This window comes from Perca flavescens, chromosome 3 (assembly GCF_004354835.1).
Source record: "Perca flavescens isolate YP-PL-M2 chromosome 3, PFLA_1.0, whole genome shotgun sequence".
Lineage (NCBI taxonomy): Eukaryota > Metazoa > Chordata > Actinopteri > Perciformes > Percidae > Perca > Perca flavescens.
The window spans coordinates 33,704,520-33,721,342 of NC_041333.1; the positions used below are offsets into that span (position 1 = coordinate 33,704,520).

Consider the following 16,823-nt stretch of genomic DNA (forward strand, 5'->3'; position numbering starts at 1 on the left):
TGCTTGTAATATAGTACACGAGAGGCTGGCCTGCTTGTATGCTTCTTTTTTAATACATCTCCTCAAGGCTTCCAAAACAGACTCACTTTGAGAGTGAAGTCAAGTGCACTTAGTTCTTCTTCTTGTTTTTGTACGCTGGAACAGGGCTGTGAGGTCTCTGTTGTTTCTGGTGAACATTTTGTCAGATTTTCACCAAAATCTCTCACTTTATTATTATTATTTTTTCCAAATAAAGGCTATTTATCTCATTAAATCCTTCTGTGTTTGTAATATGATTTATTAAACAGTGTTGGTTCCCAGCTCATAATAGGTGATTCATATTGAAGCGAACAATAACCAACAAGAAATTGCAGTATTCCTTGATTTTAGAACAGAAGACGGAAATTAAGAAAAATGTGAATTGAAACCTAGACAAAATAACTGTAGAGGAAAATGTTGACTACATTAGTGGAACATGTTTTTTTTGTTGATCATTAGAGATCTTGGTTTAAATGTGTCTGCTACGCCTACTCCTGATTAGACATGTCATTCACAAGTCACCAATGTACAACTGTGGTTTAATATGATCAATTTCATTCAGTACCAGCACAACAATTAGTGTGTTCTGACTTCTGCACAGAATTTTTAATCAGGGACTAAACTGTCAAAGAAACTTGAAGACCTCGAAAGTTAGATCCAGAAGAAATGACTCAGCATATAACACAAAATCTGAACTCTGAAGAAATTTGTGGTTGCACATGGTACACTATTCCAAAAATTGCATCTTGATTTTTCTATCACCTTTCAAATATTGGTGGTAAGACCAATTAGCAGTCCAAATGCATCCTGCAGGGAGCCAGAGGCCAATGATGTGCCAAGTGTGTGTGTGTGTGTGTGTGTGTGTGTGTGTGTGTGTGTGTGTGTGTGTGTGTGTGTGTGTGTGTGTGATGTTTACATTTTAACTTGCAAAGTGTGCAGAGATTCTCTGTGTGATGTGCACTATAAATACACTGAAGTTGAGTTCCATCTGTATTTTTCTTGGTATTTGGGGGGTTTAGCAACTGTAGGAGGAGTTTACATTCTACAGTTATTCGTGGTGGTAATTGTACTTAGTATATTTAGATCTTAATGTTGGGGAAACTTTAATGCTTTATTTTAAGGACCAATAATTTCCTAAGAAGTGACCCCAGTATTTTTTTTAATGTAGTGATCATTGCATCAGTAATAGCACACATCTAACCACGTGCGTCTGTTGAAATTATACCGTTAGCTTGTTTCATGTGATTAACTGTTCAAGAAGACAGTGCTTTAAAACAGAAAAGGTTTAACTATTAGTTAATCATATGTATGGTTATCTAAATATTTTGATGGAAATTGCTAGATTTTGATTGGCTTGACAGCTGGACTCCGGAGCCCCGCCCACCTCTTCTTCGTGGAACAGATGCTTGAAGCTTGAAACGTTGAAAACGGTGGTTAGTTAAAAACCAAATGTCAATGTTAAAAACGGGGAAAAGTAGCTAGGATATCCGTTTAACTTTAACGAAGACCGAGTTACGGTACTTAACTAGCTAGTTAACTAGCTAACTAACTTTATTAACTAGTTAGTTAATTAAGTAATTAAGTCGGTAATCATTACATAATTTTAATAACCATGCCTATAAGGTATGTTAAACTTTTTTCATAACAACAGTAACGTTAGCTGTTGATACATCAGTTGTACCGGTAGCTAGGCTAATGTTTTAGCTAGCAGCTAACGTTGTCTCAAATGTGAAACTAAGCTAGCGTTACGTTGAGGATATTTGGTTTAACCCTTGTGTTGACTTCTGGTCAAATTGACCCGTTTTCCCGAAAAATATGGGACGTAGAAATAAACGCTGAAAATGTGTAGAAGAAAAATTTAATAATTTAAAACGTTGGAAAAAAAACGGCAAAAAGGCGTCAGAAAGGTTTTTCTCAAGTTTTCGGGAAGACAAGGGTTAATTTAGCTAAACCAGCAGTGAAATATAAGTCAGAGTGATTACGAACGAAGCTAAAATGATTGAAACAGATTTTCTTATTTTTGGTTCCTTTATTTAACGATAGGCTTTGTTTTTGTTTTTTAACATTTTAGTTTTTTCGCCGCGTCTGCTGCTGTAAAGTGACGATGTGTAAGCCACGTGTAAAACGCTTAAAACACGCCTCTTGTGGCTTTTTGCTAAAATTTGACAGAGACCCCCACCCTCCACCCCTATCACACACACTCTCTCTCTTTTCTCTCTCTCTCTCTCTCTCTCTCTCTCTCTCTCTCTCTCTGCACTAATGCTGATATTTATCTCCAGCATCACCAGCGGAGAGGAAGAGGAGGAGGAGGAAGGAGAGGTTGTGTCAGGTGGAAACGGGGACCTCTATGGATATCATCATCACCCTCCACCGGCTCGCATCCTCAGCACCAACAGCATCTCCTTGCCGGCGGTCACCGCTGCAGGCACACAGCGCCCTTTTTCTGCGCCAAGGCGTTGCATTTCCACGGTAGAGACTCCCCGGGCAGCTTCTGTAATTACCCTGACAAACCGCTTCTTCTTGTAATAAGGACTAATCGAGGGAAGACCCTGCTGGAATAAAAGCGGAGCGTCAGTTTCCTCCATTGATAACCGCTCTTCTCATCGATTCAGCCCAACGACGTCTTGGTATAAGAGGACAAAACCAATCCAAAAGACAGACGCTGAAGCTGAAGGTAAGGCCGACAGAAGGACGTCAGGATGATTCCTTTCCTCTCTGGGATGTCGTTTTATTTTGTCATTCCCTGTGTAAGAGCAAGGAGTCGAGGTGCACGGGGATTTTTTTCTTTTTTTTTTGTTGCAGGGACGCCGGCCTGCATTTGGGTGCAGGGTACTGCAGTGATCCGGCGGGGGGACGCGTTGCTCCATGTCTTTTTTTCAACTACATGTGTTACATGATGCATGCCTGGAGAAGTGTTTATGTGCCTGCCAGAGCCGGTTGTCTAATTTGAAAGGATAAATGGGACAAGAAGCAGAATAGCGGCCTAGTGTATGGGCTATGGTATGCTGTTGCAAGTTATAGCGGGTCAATTTAGGTTTCTTTATAACCGATAACTTTAAACTATATAGATGGTTACGTTGGGTTCTGTGGCATTTTGGCGAACTGTGCCCCAATGTAAATAGCAACAGAACTTCCCAAGCGATACATCTCTACATGAATAGGCCTACTATATATTCCTGCAGGAAGTTATAGTGTGTCTCTGGTTCATGGTGTGACCTGACATTACTTTGGCATTTCTGCCCCTTGTGGCATCAGTTATTCCTGATTTTTGTTGCTGTTCTTAAGGGGGTTAATTCATTCAGGTTATTTGTATGCTTTTTTTAGTGAGACCAGGCCAACAGTAGCATAGCTTGCTTTAGCAACACAAGAAGCAGATGAATTGTAGCCTGTCAAGTCTTTATGTGGTATGTTTGATCACATCTGCAGTGAAAAGTGACTACAACCTCAGTTATGCATTGAGAATATCATTGGCTATTCAATATGTTTGTTTTTTGGGGTAAACATCTAGAGTTACTGTAGGGAGCTAATACAGAGGTGTACAGGCAGGTGTAGGTTAGTTGGTTAGCTTTGGTTTGTTGGTGCAAGGTGTGTGTGTGTGTGTGTGTGTGGGGGGGGAGTTGAAGTGGGGTTAACAGGAAAGAAAAGAGTAAGACAAGCAAATGTGTTCAATGTTAAGGCAGTCACAATGAGCAAACGCTGTAGTCATTAATTTATTCCATTATTTCAATAAAGATAGCAAATAGCTAACTAGCCTTCTGGTATATAGTTAATTATTGAGCCAGTTTAATACCCTCACTCTAATATTCTTTTGGGGGTTCATAGTAGCTTATGGTACATAATGGACTAATGTGTTTTGACCTTATTGTACTCTATGGAAGTTACTATTCAGCTTCTCTTATACACCTACAGGGGGTTGCAGTGTGTCTGTGGTGCTCAGCAGTTTACTATATAGTGAATTTATTACACTTCATGGTATACACCTTGCCTACACGTATCACTAATATTTATATATTACAAAAATAACTCTCTGTTATGTTCCACATTTAGTTCACATTGACCCCTTGTCCTCAAAAGTTTTATAAATACCCTCACGTTACTACTGTACAGTACAGCTGGGGTATATTATTTAGGTCAATATTATACAAAACAAAATGGCATAGCAAAAATGATTTTTGGTATATCTCACGTTACAATATATTACCTAGCTCTATTACAGCAGTTCTCTTCCCCGTCTTGTCTGGATGATAGACAGCCTCTCTGAGACTCTGAAGCTCTGTTGTTTATCAGACATCAAGGTGACGGTTTTGATTAAGACTTGTGGGCTTGCTGGGCGTCGGCTGCTGCTCTCGCTCACAGATGTTTCACTTTGCTGAGGTGAAATGAGTGAAAGTGACTCAGTGCAGTGTGTAAAGTGCGTACTGCGTGACGTCACAATGAAGCATCCAGTGTGTGTACGGGTGAAAGAGAGCGAGAGCTTCTATCGCTGTAAGAACAATCTAGGTTTCAGATATTTTTGGAAAGTGAGGTCATTCTGGATAGAGAGGCGAAGTCCCTCCCCTTCCGGTGAACCCCATGGGACCCTATTTCATAAAAAGAAATATGTACGGTAGTGAATGGGGAAATTGAAAGTCATGGTTTGTCGTAGGTTTGTTGTAGTAACTTAGGGAACTACATATCTCGTCTAGCTAGCTAGCTTAGCTATGTTTCACTATATATGTAACTTCATCCTACTTGATGTTTTTTATCCAGCGTCTGTTTTATCGAGCATGACCCGTTGCTCGAGTGAGTAACGTAACCTCCCGGGACGATACACACAGACATCGTAGTTTCAGTGAGACGTCGTTTTTTACGACAAACTGAGACTTTCTTGACTTGCAAAATGATCTTTTAAGTTGACGAACGTCATATGTGTAATTCATGGCTCAATTCAAACCGGATCAAATCATTATTTGTGTCTTGCTGTTCACTACCGTACATATTTTTTTCAAAAATAATGTTCCATGGAGGTCCACTGGAAGGGGAGGGACTTCACCTCTATAAAGTTTGGGATAAGTCCTTAGGTTAGGTTTGGGTCAGTCATTGTTACATTTAAGGTTAGATCAGGGTCTCAGAGAGGAGCTCATGCCATCAGACAGAATACAAATGTCTGAAATTTTCCAGAAATTTGTAAATTTGAGTGTGTAATTCAGTTGGCATTTTAATGGCAGCCATGCAGGGTACAAGGCATTCAATGTACTAACAACTAAACTGTTTTTGGCTAGTGGCTACATCTAAATTAGCAAATTTTTTGCTGCTCTTTTGTTGACAGATCAGCAAGAAATAGCACATGAAGAACAAACTTCACCACTGCTCTGATAAAATACAGCAAAGCAGAAAAAACCTCATCAACATCCCTGATACAGCGTAGTAAGACCCACCCTTAAAGGTGCCGTAGGTAGGATTGTGAAGATCCAGGACTTAGCCAAAAAATGTGAACATCGACAACTTCTCAGTCCCTCCCCCCTTTCTGCTAAAGCCAAAAAACGATCTCCTAAGCCCCTCCCCCCACAAGGGAGAATGAATGTGCGTGATTGACACGCAGTTAGACACAAAAACTTCAAGCAGACAGCGTTTGCTGCAATTTAATATAGTAACGGCGAGGCGAAAGCGGTTGTGGTGCTGTTGACGTTACACTTCCTGTGAGACAAGCAGTGGTTTCTATGCCCTGGGGACTGACTGACAGGCTGTGGTTTGAAGGCAAGGCAACTTTATCTCTACAGCACCTTTCAGCAACAAGGCAATTCAAAGTGCTTTACATAAAACATTAAAGAGCAATTAAAAACAATCATGATGAAAATAAAACGAAATAATTCTTAAAAAAAGAATAATATACAAATACAAGAACACAAGTTTAATAATTATAAAATTTAATAGGTTGTAGGGATGGGTTTTGGAGGAGAGAGGGAGGGGTTTTATTTTTATTTAATTTCTGTCAGTGTAAAATATTCTGAATAAATAACAGAATGTTCTAAGTAAATATGCTAAATAGGTTTAGAATCATTTTTACAACTGAAATATCTTTTTTTGTAACAGACAGAGAGAAAGTGCTGAAAAATGTACCGATGGCTACCGGAACCGAATTTGAGGTACCAGTATCGATACTGGTATTGGTTCAGATGCGAAAGGTACCCAACCCTACCTGCTTTATGTAGTTCTACTGGAACATAGGGTCAGTTTCAGCAAATATGACAGAAAGTTGGAAAAGTATTACCTACTGCACCTTTAATAAGTACTATTCTCTTCACTGCAACCCTCAGAAACTTTCTGACTCTTTTGATAAAAGAATCCCAGATTCAAATCTAATACATATTTAAGATGTCACTTACAACACCTTCATATGCAGCTAAAACTGTGCAGGATTCACTGGTTGTGGCCTTTTGTCTAAGATTGATTTATGGGCCATGTAATAAGTAGAGATGCACCGATAGACCGGCCGGTGACCGGAATTGGCCGGTTTTCACGTGCTCGGCCGTGACCGGCGACCGGCAGGTCAGTCTGACATATGTCGATTTCATGCCGGTCAACGCTACAATTAACTGACGAGTTACAGTTCTCAAACACGCACGCACACATGTACGCGACAGCGCAGTCTCTTTTTCCTTTCTCTCAACTTTTCTGCCGTGTGTGGCACGTAATCGCTCGCGGTGTGAAGCGCGTGTCCACGTGTAGGGAAGCCGGTGAATTAACCTGCAACATGTCAGCTGTTTGGAAATTATTCAGTGTGTGTGCAGAAGATAACAAGTTTGTAATATGCAACAGCTGCAAGGAAAAAGTAGGGCGTGGAGGGACGACACCAAAAACCAAAATCACATTTTTTTGTTGGATATTGGATGTGAAAAGAAGGAAATGGTTCTAACATTGCACTTTAGATGTGTGTGAATGTCCCACACCAGGAGTCATTTATATAGTTCTATTTTATAGTGATCCATTATCTGGTCAACAAATGTTCTGTGTTCTGTGCAAAATGTTCTATTAAAGAAAAGATAGAAAATAAATATTTGCGTTTGCTGTAAAGTGGTTAGAAAAAATGAAATCAGAATCGGCTAAAATCGGTATCGGCTGGCCTAACTCAAGGAACATCGGAAATCGGAATCGGCCTAGAAAGTTGTAATCGGTGCATCTCTAGTAATACGTATTCTACAGAAATGGATTTTAGTGACATTGGTTGATAGATTGTAAACAGGTGGATTTGGAAAGGGCAAGACATTTTGTACTATGTTCGACAATACATTTAAACCTTTACAGAATATATGTATTTAACAAGCCAGTATCAGTTTAATTTATTTCTATACAATATGTAAATTCCTCGTATCAGGAACCCTAATTTGATGACTGTGTGTAACATTCAGCAGACCTTCCGAGGTGCATTTATTTGATACCTGATCATTAGATCAATCAATAGAAATGCCCGAAGCCAAACTTGACATGATGACATGTCAGCCACATAGCAAAGGTCATTATAAATGACATTGCATTGCTTGTGACGATATTGATAATGACTGCAGTGTGTGTGTGTGTGTGTGTGTGTGTGTGTGTGGTAAAAAGGGGACGTACACTGAGGGCCTGGTCCCCATTAAGCCTTTAGAGGAAACAGAGACACAGAGCTGCTGCCACTGACTGATTAACAGTGGCAGCTGTCTCTCTCTTAACTTCTCTCTCTCTTTCTTCATCTTTCTAGTGATATGCCCTCCTGTCTCTCTTGCTCCTTCGATTTCTATTGCCACCCTGATTTTCTCTATTCCCCTCCTCCCCTTCCATGTCAACCTTTCTGTTCTCTGTAACATCTCTCTTCTATAACGTCACACTCTTTTTTTTTCCTCACTCTTTAACCTCCTATCTTACTCCTTTAGTCTCTCTCTCTTTGTCTCTATCTCTCTTTATTATGCCTGCCTCTCTCTCTCTCACTCTCTCTCTATACGTCTCAAGGTCTAACCTCTAAATCAAAAGAGATGGACAGACAGATGTCTGTGGTCTACATTAGGCTGTTCTTGAAGCATTCGTCCAGCAATATGATTAGTGGAAAAAAACAAAAGCTAAGAACACTGTCACTTAAATCGTTATCATGTCTAAAGAATTCATCGTAGAGTGGGAGAAACACAAGATCTGATATAGAAATGTGGCTAAAATGTGTGTCATAATAGTACGTTTTCAACCATATTTAGGTGAATTTCCTGTTGGAGCTGGGTTCTACTTGGGTGGATCAACGGTATTGTGCCTAGCAAGTGTTTATTTTAGGTTCTTCACAATAACCAACATTTTGAATATCGCTCGCTTTATTCCTGCTAGTTATGGGAACATAGGAAAATATGACCTCTGGAGTAGGGACGTTTTGGGAGGCAGTAACCGGGCCCAAGTAACCAAAACTGGAACCAAGTTACTTGAAAAGATTCTTGCATCTCGAAAGGGACTGATGAGGGGTTCTTAAAGAGTGAATCTGGGCCCACTTAATATGTTGTGGTTGGTTGTTTGTTAGAGGTTAGTACAACATTGGAAAATACAACGACTAACTAACTAACTTAAGTCATATTTTACTGACTACTCAAATCTCACGTTTCTAAAACCTGAGATGGGCTTATGGTTTAAATTCTTTCGTTTTTATAGTTGCATCTATTTGGAAAAGCTTGACATGACATGATGGGACCTCTCAAACCTATGCAAATTCTTTAAATATTAATTAAATAAATATGAATCCAAAAGAAGCATGCTCCTTTTTTCAGCTTCACAGTCATATGAATTAACGGCCGTTAGCTGTTAGCTGCTCAGGACCAACAGTCTAAGGGCACTGAAGTCACCGAGTGGCCTCACTGCAGCGTTTGGGGGGGTTAAGTGCTTGTTTCAAGGGTGCCTGATGTTTGGCTAGCATGTACTGAAAAGATTAGTGGATCATCACTCTTTGGTAGCATGGAGGCACCATGCCAAATGCTAATAGCCAAAACACAAGTTGTGTAGGCCAGACAGATAGGATTGGAGGCTAGGACACAGGGACGAGTGGGAATAGAGGGAGAGGACGGTTGAAAAAGTGTGACGGATAATAAAAGGAGAGAGCAGGGAGGCGGGGGGTGACGCTTTCATTACACGGTTGGTGTAATGGTGATTTATTGTGGTTACCAACGGCGACAGCATAGCTGGGGAGAGAGGACAATAATAACACTGAGTGGTTTAGAGGAGAAAGCATAACGACTGATAGGTCTGCGTGCACACACACACACGCACACACTCACTCATACACACATTAAGGCTGTGCAATTAATCAACTTTTGATTTCGGCTCCTAATGATCACAAAAACAATGTAATCGAGAAAAACAATTATTTTACACATTACATTTTGCAAGTAAACTTATTTTGTCTTGTGTTCAGAATGAAAGAAAAAAAGTTCAACGGGAAAAGTATCAAGGGAAATTTCACAGTTGAAGGTGTTTTCACCGTTGATTTGTTTAGCTGTTTCACTGCTGTTTTTTAAGATTCTTTTTTGGGGGGATTTTCCGCCATTCATTTTTAACAGGACAGCTAGGTGAGAAAGGGGAGAGAGAGGGGGAAGACATGCAGGAAACAACCTCAGGCTGGACCCGAACCACGTTTCACTGTTTTTTAAGTTCAGTAAATGCAACCTCTTTTCAAAAGTCAAAGAATAATCGTGTTAAATAATATTGATTTCAATATTGACCAAATTAATTGTGATTATCATTTTTTCCATAATTGAGCTGCCCTAACAACGCTTATATACTAAGAGCTGACGCTACTTGGTAATTGATTAAATAGTAAATCGATAAAAAGATTAATCAGCAACAATTTTGATAATCATATCGTTGTCATTTATCAAGAAAAGATGCCAAACATAAATTGTGAGGATCTGCTGCTTTTCCCTTGTTCTATATTCGTGTAAATTGAACATCTTTGGGTTGGTGGAACAAAACAAGCTATTTGAAGACGTCACCTTGGCCTCTGGGAAATTGTGAATTTGTTTGAAAATTGTTTTTCATTTATATAAGCTAAACATAGTCTGGCTATCACCAGACCAAGCTCAATAAGCTTAGTCTGGGGAGTCTGCTCTGTATTTTCTACTGCACAAGAGGCGTGATCATCGGGCATAGTTCAAATGACTCTGTACGCAATTGGATAGTCCTCCAACCAATCAGAACAATGATCTGGGTGACATAGCACCATCAATGGGTTGCTGCGCTTCGGTGGCCGAATGTAAACAAGAAGCTGCTTGGTCGCTTCTCTATCGAAACAAAGATGGCCACTCTGAATATAGAACATTGTGTGTTGCTGTTCTATAAACCACGGTGAGGTTAGGGTTCAGGTCCACCAGGAGAAAAAAACAAAGTTACACTTTACTTGAAGGTATCGACATAAGAGTGACATGACACTGTCATGAACGTGTCATAAAACATTATAAACAAGTCCTAAACGTTTATGACATAACGCTTCTTTTAGTAAGTGTCATTCAGTTTTGTCATGACAAGTTATGGTTAGGGTTAGGGTTAGGGTTCATGTGTCATGACTGTGTCATGACAGTGTCATGTGTTCATGACAGTGTCATGTCACTCTTATGTAAAAAACTTCAAGTAAAGTGTTAGCAAAAGCAAAGCCTCAGATGATCTAGATTCTGTCCTGAAAGGGAGAGATGAGAAGATTATCGACTATCCTGCTCATCATCTGTTTTAGGGCTGCAAATAACAATTATTCCTGGAACTTCTGATCATTTTTTTACCAATCGAATATTCAGACTGATTTCATAAAGTGGTGTATGTATGACACGGCACTTTGTATGCCATTTTGGAGTGTCATCAAGACGCATAATCGCTTTTTAGTGTGTTTATAAATGCCGTTTGGCATCCATTGACGTACATTACGTGTGAATTGTTGCCGTAGCCCAACCGTTTATTGTTTTCCTAAGCGTGTGATGGTGTTGGTCACCGTCGTGTTTTTTGTTGTTTTTTTGTCCTTTTTGGGTAACTAAAGCCTTTCCCAATGTTTCCTAAGAACCTTTTTTACACGCGTGACTTGTTCTCGCGATGGCACGGCACGTTCTCGCAATAATACGCATGTGTATGTTTACATCCGCAGTATACAGCGTAGACATACACGTGGATAGCTCAAAATGCATACAGATAACACGCCATTTGGCTGTTGGAAAGTGGCGTGTATGTTTACGCAAAGTCATGATGCCATGTTGGAATATTTGTGTAGTATCAAAATTACAGTTGAGTGTTAGTAGATTCACTTTTGTTGATATACTTAGTGATTAATCAACTTATCTATTCAGCTCTACTCTTATTCTGCATCTTATATTTATTTTTGCAGGAAAGACCTACCGGGAGTGTTCAGAATTTATGTATATAATTTGTTTTGTTTGACACACATACACACACACACACACACACACACACACACACACACACACACACACACACACACACACACACACACATTAGCGCTAAGATTATCTTTGTTAATTTCCTTTAAATTGTCAGAGTTTAAACAATATTAATAAGGGAAAATTAATAGATCTCAGCAGATCTAACGGAAGCAGCATCAAACATCGATTTATCACTGCAACGCCGCCATAACAATAAACCACATGAACTCAAATCACATAAACCACATGAATTCAAATTCACTGAAGAGAACTTTCTTACTCTAAGTGTATTTGTGAGCAGTATAAATGGTAGGGGTGTACCGATATCGGTCCCGATATTGACAAAATAGCTGATCCAGTTTTGTTAATTTTTTCCCCTCTGTCGCACGTGTGTCGCATGCTGGAGGAGTTGAGTATACGAATAAATAAGAACTCAATACATTACATCTATGTTATTTTGTCTTAGTTAGGAAAGTAATGTTTAGTTAGGAAAGTCTGGTGGCTTTAGTCTCTTCCACATTAGTCTCTTCCACATGGTGGAAGGAAGGTATAAGGTGGAAGGTATACAGTGTATTATTAATTCAACAACGTTATTGGATCGGTATCGGGTATCGACAGATACACAAAGCCCAGGCTTCGGTATCGGGACTGAAAAAGTCGGATCGGTGCGTCCCTAATAAATGGACTGGGGTAATGAAAGCATTCAGCGGCAGATTTACTCCCATCGCTTTCATTGTTGTGTAGCTTTGTGGTTCTAGGTGTTTATTATTGATCAACTGCCCATACTGGCTGCTGTAACAGCACACAGCATTACTCAGCACTTTGCTTTTGACACTGCAGTTGGGACAGAAATGCAACTAACTCGTCACAAGGAATACAGTTTAGCCTGGAAAAACAGTTGTTTGTTGTTTCCTGTGGCTCTCGAGGCAGTTTTTAATAGTCTGAAACATTAACAGTTAAGTTGTCATCAGGTTAGTTATAGGTTTGGGCTTTAGCCTTGAAACTTTTAACAGGAAGCCTGCATTCTGAATTCAAAACCTCTTATTGCTGCTTATGTGAGACAGAATCGCCCAATCAGAATGAATTTACTTTTGATATTGTGATGTTGAGACATGCCGGTTTTACAAAGTACATCCATAATGCTCTGAATGCAGATAAAATCATTCAAAGCTCAATGTGTGGACACTTTTTTCTTGGTTTTTATCGCAACCATCTGGGATATCCTGCAGGCTTTGTTCAGTCTGGAGGCAAATCATGAAGCATCTCACTGCTGCTGTTACTTATAGAGCAGGAGAGACAGAGAGAGAGACAGAGACAGAGAGAGAGAGAGAGAGACAGAGAGAGAGAGAGAGAGAGAGAGAGAGAGAGAGAGAGATACAGAGAGAGAGAGAGAGTTTGGAAACGGGAAAATAGTGTAGTAAAGAGGCGACAAAAAAACGTGCATATTAATTTTTACGTTTGGCCCTTTTACAGTATTATAAAAGTGTGTGTGTGTGTGTGTGTGTGTGTGTGTGTGTGTGTGTGTGTGTGTGTGTGTGTGTGTGTGTGTGTGTGAGATCACCTTATTCTAATAATCAGATTCAGCTGTTGACGAATCAGTCAGCCCAAGGCAACAATATGTCTAACAATCTGTCTCTCTCACACACACACACACACACACACACACAAATACATATGAGAGCAGTCCTGCGAGCTGTGAGCTTGATTGATTGGAAGACACCAGGTGGTTGAGGTTAGGCAAGGAGAACAGAGGACATACACACGCACGCACACACACACACACACACACACACACACATACACACACACACACACACAGTATTTTGACTGACATGAAAGTGAGGCAGTAGATGTAGTCTTGTTTTTGTTTCTCCTCTGTAATCCAGTGATGGGTTATTCCAGTGTGCAGATGTTATCTTATCATGTCTTGTAATATTCATATCTTGTATAAGGTCCTACAATGCTACTACACTTTGTGTATTCTTTGTTGTCTATTCTTATACTGATGGCCTTTACTACGAGTCTCTCTTTTGACCTCGTAGCAAACCAGTAATTTCACAGTCTAGTGACAGCCGAGACAGCAATATTTTCTTTAAGGAACAACATGGTTAAAAATATCACTCTAGCTTTCTCTGATTAGCTTGTCTTGTTTTATTCTCCACATACTCACACCTCTCCGTGGCATGAGTGTCTATATTTAGCTAGAAATGCTGGTGAAGGATTTTGCCACATGGGGGATATGGATGAAAAATGTACAGGGATTTAGGGAGGTTAAACATGGGGCCAGCTCATTTGCAACATCTGATGCTACGTTTACACATGGCCGGCTATTTTCATAAATGGATATTTCAACCTCTCCGTTTTCAAAAATAAGATTGTGCACAGCTGTCAGTTTTCAGAAAAGTGTTCGTTTACACGTACCCGTGTATATATGCCGTCAAGAGCACGCCAAATCTGTAGGTGGCAGTGTAACGAGATGCTCAAGCCCACGTTAGCCAATCAGAATCCCGAAAATAGCAACAACAGCAACAAATCACTTGCTCTCTCTTCTCTTCCTCACTTCCTCCGCTGCCTAAACCTCCGTTTATCTCAGTTTACATGCAAACGTGCAAACAAAGTTCTCCAAAATCTCCGCTCTGGCTGGAGTTTTTAGAAAGAATCCTTTTCAGGATTTTTGGCGAATTCTCCGTTTTCGTGTAAACGAAGGGCACAAACAAAGGGAAATATCACCGTTTTTCAAAATAACCATGTACGTGTAAACAGGGTATGAGATTACACCCTCAGATGCCACTCATCTGAGACAAAATAGACCAAGTCATGTTGAGATAAAATCTGTTTAATAGCAGACAAGGTTTCAGTGATGTGAAGAGGAAATATAAGTCCCTCATCATCAAAGAAGAAATGCACCGACATTCAACAATCATAGAGGAGAAAAATCATTTCATTTCAGCAGTTCTACTGACAAAATGCAGCAGGGAAACCAATCAAATGATTTTAAAGGACGCAACCAGTGCATCCTTTGCAGTTCTTTGGGACCCATTAATCCATTGCAAGCTTGAATTGAATAATTACTTAAGTAGCAATGCTAAATATAAAAATAGAATTCCAGCATGGGCTGTATGGAATTTTTCTCCCCATCCCTATCCTTTACTGAATGGCACAGTGAGAATGTCCACTTTACATCGCTGCATTAGATTAATTCAGTTGACCAATTAATCAGCTCATTTTCCTGCAGGTTCCACCCTCTGCTGGGTTCTTGTGCAGTCCTCTATCTGCCTCAACACTCGATACACAGCACTGTAATGTTTGCTGTTATTGCCTCCAGGGAGAACGGCTAAGTGCATGTGCACAACTACCCCTCCTCTCCCTGTCTTGCAGGACACGCTGACATTTACTCGATATGGCTACATTGTTTTCCAGTGGTTTAGGTATATGACAACTGTGAGCTCAGACTTTTGTTACATTGGAGAAGGAGGGAAGAGGGGTGGGAAGAGGAAGAGATTTACAACATAAAGGTCAAGGTTAGAGCTGGGCAATTTTTTTATAAAAAACTCGATTTACGATTCGATTCGATTTTCCTCCCCTTCTATTTAAAACAAAATAACTGCGAACTGTAAATATATTTTAAAAATATATATTTATTGTATTTAATTAAAGTGCATCAACATAAACAAAATTGCAAAGGCAAACCCTTTCTCTAAGTGAAAAGTCACTGTGCAGTGTGCAACAAAGATTGTTAAACATCCAAATTATTTATACTGTATTTGGATTAAAAAAAATCTAAAAAATTGATTTTTTTAAAATATGAATCGATTTGACCTACCAACTCGATTTTTAAATCAAATCGATTTTTTTCCCAGCCCTAGACAAGGTACAAAATGACAGAAAAACAGCACAGCAGCCTCAATCACACTTTGTACTTGAAATCCTAATTAATCAATTAATCTCATAATTGTGAAAAGTTAGATAAGCACACAACATGCATAGAAATGTATTCCCCCAAGCAGCATTGGAAAAAACGCACCAAATGTCATATTTTGTGTCTTGTGGGCACATTTGCTCTTTACCAGACGAAGCCATTGCACCTATTATTATTATTATTATTATTATTATTATAAATATAATAATATGTGTGAAAGTGAAGCATTTATCAGAACTTACATAATATATATTTTCTCAATGTGCAAACATCTTAAATGTCTCTTTTTAGTAGTCATTCAACATAAACTTATTGTGGCCTGAAAGGTGGATTTTTAAATTTCCATCCGTCCTAAAGAACAGTGTCTGTTGTCAGCTTGAATCCATGTGTGTTACAGTGGATTCCTATACTGATGAGCTTTCACAGTGGAGAAAAAAGTATCAAAATACCCTCGGAAACTTATCAAATTGCTCCTACAGCATAATCCACCTTTCCGCGGTCCATCTTTATGTTTATGTTCCAAACTCTCACATATTAAAACATGCCTGCATGTAGCTGTATACACTGCTTTATACACAGTTTTCAGAATTTGATGCTAATAAGTATCTATCACACTTGTTTGCAAACTATAACGACCATCTGCTGTTAACATGACATACACTGACTAAACAAATAAGAGATTATAAATATGTTTTGTTTTGTTTTTTTAAAGGAGATCAGTGGAATATAAGGAAGGAAGTGTAAAATGCTTATACAGACACATAACATAGCTCCTCTTAGCTACAGTCTGGGAAAAATCTGCAAAATATCTGCCTAATAGGGAGAAAGTGTCCTCTGAAAACACAGTTCATATTTGGTAACTGCCAGGTTTTTCTTGCACCAGAGGACAAGGAGTTTAATTTTTCACCAAGTCTGCTGATTTTTATGTCTGCTCTGAATTTTCGGATACCTCAAACAGAAGTGTGCAGTGCTTGAAGCATATGGTTTATTATATTATTACACAAAGGGTCTTATCTCACCAACGGGTTCTTTCTTAAACGACAATTCCGCCGCAAAATGAACCTAGGGCTTAATAACACATGGGTACCGAGTTGACCGTTCTCTGGGATATGTTTTCACGCTAATCGAATGTGACCAGTTTTATTGCAAACCGCTAATTAGCTTATAACGCTAGTTGTTGGGGCACTGGTAAAGTAAAACACAGTACACCACTAACAAGGCTCAAAACCACACTTCCACGGGAGCATAATGAGGGTCCCTACATGTAAACCGAAGTATTGAGAACTTTGTAAGTGTACAGACAGTTTATTAAAAAGATAGTTTATAAAGACCGGTATACAGGCGGGCGCCTTCTTGAGCTATGTTACTGGTTCCTGGTTACACGGCGTCCGCATGCCCCGATGATTAGCTTTATAAGCTAATTAGCGGATTGCGATAAAACTGGTCACATTCGATTAGCATGAAAACGAGAACGGTCGACTCTG

At 39.5% G+C, this 16,823-nt stretch overlaps 1 protein-coding gene across 4 annotated transcripts in view; it reads left to right on the plus strand.

Moving 5' to 3' along the window:
• The first annotated feature begins 1,429 nt into the window (after positions 1-1,429).
• Positions 1,430-16,823, plus strand: part of sptbn4b (spectrin, beta, non-erythrocytic 4b) — a 109,550-nt gene continuing 94,156 nt past the window's right edge. For 3 of the 4 annotated variants that reach the window (XM_028573908.1, XM_028573910.1, XM_028573911.1), the window contains exons 1-2: positions 1,430-1,641; positions 2,298-2,692. The gene's annotated coding sequence lies outside the window, so the exon portion shown is untranslated. The remainder of the gene's footprint in view (positions 1,642-2,297; positions 2,693-16,823) is intronic. The other variant, XM_028573909.1, reaches the window with a different exon arrangement.